The 7,096-nt window shown below is 43.0% G+C and overlaps 1 long non-coding RNA gene across 1 annotated transcript in view; it reads left to right on the top strand.

The window, feature by feature from the left end:
• The first annotated feature begins 2,000 nt into the window (after positions 1 to 2,000).
• Positions 2,001 to 7,096, top strand: part of LOC108257563 (uncharacterized) — a 5,361-nt gene continuing 265 nt past the window's right edge. Inside the window, exons 1-3 of the long non-coding RNA XR_001810485.3 lie at positions 2,001 to 2,070; positions 2,318 to 2,372; positions 2,626 to 7,096. The exon at positions 2,626 to 7,096 is cut by the window's right edge and continues 265 nt beyond it. This is a non-coding gene — a long non-coding RNA (uncharacterized LOC108257563). The remainder of the gene's footprint in view (positions 2,071 to 2,317; positions 2,373 to 2,625) is intronic.

Raw genomic sequence — 7,096 nt, 5'->3', positions numbered from 1 at the left:
CAACTGCTGAGTATTTGTGTCTGGAGCCTGGAGCCCAAACATGCAATCAAATAGCCAATTACTCTTCCATTGCCACGGCAAGAAGTCTAAGCTTCTGATTCGTTACAGTGTTGCAAATGGTATACTTATTTAAGAAAAGTCGGCTCACTTAAAGCGCCTAGATCATGTTCCTTTCAGGGCATGCTGTATGAGTCCTGAGTGTTTAGGGAATACATGTCAGATTGCTTTTACTCTAATAAGAATGCCTATTTGTTTTTAATAAATCAAGTAGCCCCTTTTTCTGCCTCTTCAGCTCACTCTAGTCGTTATCATCCAGTAAGCATTCCCTCAAGGTTTGTTAATATTCATTAGCTTTGCTAATAGTCTCAAAGAAAGTAGGCAAACGTTTCCCACGTCAATACAAGCAGACATCTTTGACATCGGACTTTTGTCATCTATTGCTGTTTCAAAGCTGAGCTGAAAGTCGCTTTATTATGTAACGCGATGACACCACGAGCTAAATCAGAAAAAGAAGAACGAATGAAAAAGAAAATTGTAGTAACTCCCACTGCTTGTAAGATGTGAAACTGATAAATCGAGGTTTGCATTAGTGAGTCTACTTAAACATAAGTTTACACAAACTCAGGAGATTCCGTAGGATATGAAGCTTTTCCAAAACAAACTAGATTTTCATGAATACATTTCTTGGCAAATGAACGATTTACATATGTTCGGTTTGGTAAAGGAGGCCCATCCATCTTCTATACCGCTTATCCTTCCGTCAGGGTCACGGGGAAACCTGGAGCCTATCCCAGGGAGCATCGGGCACAAGGCGGGGTACACCCTGGACAGGGTGCCAATCCATCGCAGGGCACAATCACATACACACTCACACACCCATTCATACACTACGGACACTTTGGACTCGCCAATGTCATGTCGAGAAGTGTGGCTCGACCCGGCTCGGCAGCAAATGTGAACTCAAGACTGTCCGTATTCTGGTCTAGTGCATGCGTCACTTTTGTTCTGGCCTGGCTCACACCGTACCTATAGGTAAGAAGAATTGTCAAATTGAATATAAGTACATAAGTGCAACACAGATGGCTTAGCAGTGGATAAAGTGTCAACACGGAGGATCATGGGTAATTTGCCGAGCAGTGCCACAGTATACAGTGGAAAAGCTCTAAAATGATATTATGTCATGGACCAATCGCGGTGAATTATTCGAAGTAATCTCTCGTATGGTCTGTGGTTTTTCAGTAGCGTTTAAAAAAAAAAAAAAAAAAAGTAATAAAAAAATATATAATGTCCAGAAAGAATATCTAAATTTTTCAGGATATCCATATTATATTGTCATATCACCCCCTAACTACTACTACTGATACTACTACTGATATTTTATATACATTTCCATTAAAACTGTAATAGTATCTGCCATGTGCAAGACTTACATCTTGCTCAAGGTATGCTGAATTTTTTTTTTTTTACACAGACAAAAATGTACAATTATCTTGATTGTAGGTCATTTATCTAATATTAATCATTATGAGATTAGGATATAACCAATAGAAGATTATCATGCCTATTCTTAGATTTATTCATCCATTCATTTATTTATTTATACTCATTTCAAGCTTGAAATTATATTGTGAGATATATTTCAATCATTTACTTCTAGATAAAAAAAAAATAAAAAAAACTGGCAATAGAGTAGTTTCAAGCTTAAAAAAAATCCTAGAAATAAGCTTAATAATCCAATATTTGTTTTTAGCATTATAATATTTTAATGAGAAATATTAGATCAATGTGATTATAACAACAATATTTTGTACTGTATCCTGTACTTGTGTAACAGATACAGGAAAATAGGAAATAAAATTTATTTTTTATTTTTTTTGGGGTTATTTTATGGCATGTGTTGCTCTGTAAAGTGTATTAATTTCGCCCAAATCCTTCGCGGTTATTTAATAGTTTGCTGTTCTTGCTGTTGGGAGTACTTTATTTGTGTTATAGCGCTCTTTGCTAATTGGTAGCGGATGAACGCGTCATTTCCGGTTTCTCGTCAGGCGGCGTTGAGTGTGACTGAGAGAGGTATGTACTTAAGCCAGCGCGATTATAAAGTTTGAATTTTAAGCTTTAAAAGTCGTTTCAAGTGAACAACCCTGTTTAATCATTTATAGTATTATTAGGACAGACAGAACGTGTCGTTTTCGCTGCGTATTTTATCTAGTAAAATGAGTCTGTGAAAGAAGAGCAAATTAGCACGTTTTTGTCGCGTGTGTGCTAGCGGTCGCCATTTTATCTTCTTGTACACACTTATGTTATGTTCTCATGATAGGTGTGTAGAAGATAAACCCTGTATGACGACGTTTTGCTCTTTGAACTCTAAATAGGTATGTGTAGGTGTTTTGTACTCCCATTACCATGTTTAGTAAGTGTATTATTTTAGTCAAGTTCATTGTATTAGGCCATTGTGGTACAGTGTATTTGTAATTGTAATTGTGGTGTTTGTGTATTCTTTTTTTTAATGGAATGTATTTTTTTTTATTATATGCCAGTTGATAAATGTGCATCAGTATAATCATTATTTGTGTTAATATGTATTAAAAAGCTAATTGTTATTAATAATATAATTGTATGTCATAGAACACAACAGAGTCTGCAGAATGTTGGTCTGGAGGATGTCAACATCGATTGCTGCAAAGTAAGCCCGTCCACCAAGATCCAACTGGTGAGAATGCTGGAACAATACCAGGATGTGTTCTCAAAACACCACCTAGATTGTGGAGAAGCGAAGGGTTTTGTGCATAAAATCCGGCTTACCGATGACCGTCCTTTCCGGCTTCCGTATCGCAGAGTGCCTCCAGCCCACTACCAAAAGCTACGCCAAGTCCTCACTGAGATGCAGGAGCAAGGAATCATTTGGAAGTCTGTGAGTCTATTTGCCTCCCCACTCGTGATGGTGTGGAAAGAGAATGTTGACCTCAGGATATGCACAGACTTCAGGTGGCTGAACGCAAGGACCATCAAAGATGCTCATCCCCTGCCTTATCAGTTGGACTGTTTAGCAGCCCTTGGCGGAAACACTCTCTTCAGCACCATGGACCTAACATCAGGTTTTTATAACCTGCCCATGCATGAGGAAGACAAGAGATTCACTGCCTTCACAACACCACTGGGCCTGCACAAATATGACAGAATGCCATAGGGCTTTTGTAACAGTCCGGCATCTTTCATAAGGATGATGCTAAGTGTCTTTGGTGACCTAAACTTCAGTAGTTTGGTATGCTATCTCGATGACCTCCTGGTGTTTTCCCCATCCAAGCAAGAGGCCCTCAATAGACTGGAGGTCGTTTTTCAGAGGTTGAGAGAGCACAACCTGAAGTTGAGCCAAAAAAAATTCCATCTGTTGCTGCGCTTTGTGAAATTCCTCGGACACATTATTGATGGTGACGGGGTAACGGTTGATCCAGAGAAAGTAGAAGTTACTGTGAACATGTCAAAGAGGGATTTAGTGGAGGATGACTGCTGCACACCTTCAGTTCGGAGGGTAAAGTCATTTTTGGGGATGGTGTTGTACAATCAGCACTTCATACCCACCTGTTCCTCCATAGCAAAGCCTGTTTTTGCCCTTACAGCTGGTCAAAAACAGAGGGGGAAGGTGGGAAAGTTAAATCAGAAACCCGGTGTCTTCAGAAGGCTCAAGCCCACAGACTGGACTGATGACTGTGATTCCGCTTTCCTCACCCTCAAGGAGAAGCTTCTGAACTGTGCAGTCCCGACTCACCCGGATATCTCCAGACCCCTTATCCTATCCATCGACGGTTCTCTTGATGGCCTCGGAGCAGTTTTTGTCCCAGATACTGGAAGGTGAAACCAAAGCATGTCCGATTGCCTTTGCGAGTAAGACCCTCACTGGCTCACAAAAGAGGTATCCGGCTCATCGTCTGGAGTTCCTTGCGCTCAGGTGGAGTGTTTGTGAAAAATTTAGTCATTGGTTGAAGGGACACGCATTCATGGTGTGGACCGACAATAACCCACTAACCTATATAATGACAAAACCAAAACTGGACGCTTGTGAACAGCGGTGGGTGGCCAAGCTGTCCCGTACACATTCAGTATCAAATATATCCTCGGGACGAAAAACACTGTGGCGGGTACCTTAAGTAGAGATCCTTTTGTTAGGTCAGTGGGCCAAAGGTTGATCAGTGAGCAATATGAGAATCTTTTAGCAGAAGCTGAGGGAACAAAGGAGGAAGGAGTTCAGGATGTTTTCCTGTGCAAGGTTCAGTGTCTTCGAGCAGATTATTCAGGCTGTGGGGACCACAGGTTCTCCAAGGGACAAGGTGGCTCATGATTCCTCCGATGTCAGGTCTGTCTGTGAAGCTCTCCTTGAGTGGGAGAGAGCTGCAGAGGCAAGAGCAGTACAATTTATCAAGAATCTTCCACAAGTGGCACACTCAGAACAAGGCACGCTCCCAGCCATCTCTATTGAGGAGCTTCGGCATAGCCAGGAATTGGATCCAGGGAGGTCCTGTTGCTCGTGGAGCAGGGCAAGCTACCATCCAGGCGAGAGAGAAGTAGGTTACCTCCTAGAGCACGGACACTATGCAGGCAGTGGCATCAACTGAAATTTAAGGATGGAATCCTCTATAGGATCACCAAGGAACCGTCAACTAGACAGAAAAGGTAACAGTTCATCCTACCCAAAGACTTAAAGGCCAGGGCCCTCTCTGGTGTGCATGACCTTGCAGGGCATCAAGGACAAGCCAGAACCCTATACCTTTCCAGACAGTGTTTTTTCTGGCTACAAATGGAAAGAGACATCAAGGAATATGTGAAAGGCTGCCAGCGATGTATCTTAGCAAAAACCCCTGAACCAGCTGCCCGAGCTCCCCTGGAGAGCATTCGAACCTCTGCACCCATGGAGTTGGTGTGTATAGATTTTTGGAGCACTGAGGATAACAAACAAAGAGCGGTGGATGACTTGGTCATAACGGACCATTTCACAAAATTGGTTCATGCATTCCCCATTCCGCTGCAAAACAAGTCACGAGAAACTGTGGGACAATGTGTTCTGCGTATTTGGTTTTCCAGAGCGAACACATCAGATCAGGGAGCCAATTTTGAGAGTAAACTCATAGCAGAGCTCCTTAGCCTCACAGGGATCACGAAGTCACACACAACTGCACACCATCCGATGGGAAATGGGCAAACTGAGAGGTTTAATAGAACGCTTGGCAATATGTTGCGCACCTTGCCATTAGCAGCAAAATAACACTGGGCACAACAGATACAAACCTTGACTTTCGCTTATAATGCCACAGTTCATGAAACGACTGGATACGCCCTATTCTTTTTAATGTATGGTCGAGTTCTCAGACTCCTGGTGGATTTGGTCTTCAGTCAAGTCCTGAGAGACCCAGTCGTGATTGACTACAAGACCTACGCTGAGAAATTGATGGCAAACCTCCACGAAGCCGCTTGCATTGCTCAGCAACATGCAAGGAAAGAGCAGCAGCATCAAGCTGATGGTTACAACAATAGAGTGTGTGGCACTTGCTTGGATGTCGGTGACTGAATCCCGCTCGCAAACAAAGCAGAGAGAGGGAAGAGGAAGTTGGCGGACAAATGGGAACCCACAATCTATACTGTCATGTATCGGAACCCTCAAACGCACATTTATAAAGTCGTGGATGAGAGCGGAAGGACTAAGGTTGTGCATCGGAACCTGATGTTGGACGTGAGCTTCCTATCATTCCCAGAACAACCTAGTGGGGAGCTGGATTCAGTTGCCGTGGATGAGGTCAGCGAGCTCCAGCCTCTGTTCATTGATTGAACATATACAACATATACGTTGTATATGTTCTATACAACATTTTGCATCGGAGCATCCAGTTTGTAGGTGAGCAAAACTATTGGAACACGTGTTTCTTGCTAGCCGGGTATGCCCTACTAGATCGATTGTTTAAACATTCAGATGCCGTGGATGAGGCCAGCGAGCTCCAGCCCCTGTCCATTGATACCCTGAGTGACCTGGCAGTAGAAACTTCTGAGGACCGGACCCGTTCGTGGATATGCGTGTCACCTGATGTTGATGAGTCCTTAGGAGATGGTGCAGAATCAGGAATGGAGGATGATACACCACACCCCCCACCCAGTGGCTCTGATAAGCCGACACCTGAAAGATCCCAACTGGATCCTGCCGATGATAACGAGAACAAAAAAGAGAGAGAGAGAGAAAGACTTGCCTGCAAGAGATCTGTGTGCTCTCCGACCCACACGAGACTTGCGCTGACTTTGACACCTTAATCAGTGTTCCTGAATTAGATGAGACTGGGCCCCATAACAGCATTTCACCCACGACAGTGACTGATAGTCAGAAACCTACACAAGACCTAGGGACTGAGATGAACATAGTCAGAACACGTACAGGCGGGGTTGTTAAAGCAGTCAGTAGGCTGATGGAGAATGTGGTGCAAAAACCTTTCACAAGGAGTGGTGTAGGTGGGTTTAACAGAAGGGCACAGTCTTTACGTACCTTGTTTTAAACAGGGTTGAGGGACTGTAGACATGAGTACTGTGTTATGTTCTTAGTTAGTACATTGTTTTGGAGTTGTATGAGAGACTGTTCATATTGACAAGTATAGGGTCCCAACATCTTGTGTGGTGTAAAAGGCATCACATTAACTAGGAGAAGCGGTAGCCTGATCAACCTCTGCTTTCTCTGAACTTCATGAGTAGCTTAAAATGCAGTGTGTGGAATTATATCCCTGGGGTAATGTTGGACCAAATGAGTGTGAACATGGTACCTTATATGATTGCTTTATCTATCTCGCCTGACCTTCTGTATGTTTAGGATTTGGGTGAAATTAAGGAGGGGTGAATGTAACAGATATAGGAAAAATAGGATATAATATTTATTTTATTTTCTCATATTGGGTTTGTTGAGAAGATAAATCCTGTGTGACGACGTTTTGCTCTCTTTGAACTCTGAATAGACGTTGAGCTTGTCTGCGGGACGAATAAACCTGAGTTCAACAAGATACGCCGGTGTCCAGTGTCTATTGTGCACCAGAACACAACGCAGTGTAGCCGGGCCAGGCAGAACGGACCG

This window comes from Ictalurus punctatus, chromosome 25 (assembly GCF_001660625.3).
Source record: "Ictalurus punctatus breed USDA103 chromosome 25, Coco_2.0, whole genome shotgun sequence".
NCBI classification, from domain to species: Eukaryota; Metazoa; Chordata; class Actinopteri; order Siluriformes; family Ictaluridae; genus Ictalurus; species Ictalurus punctatus.
Note: the sequence above shows the minus strand (reverse complement) of the source record. Positions and strands in the feature narration are given on the sequence as shown.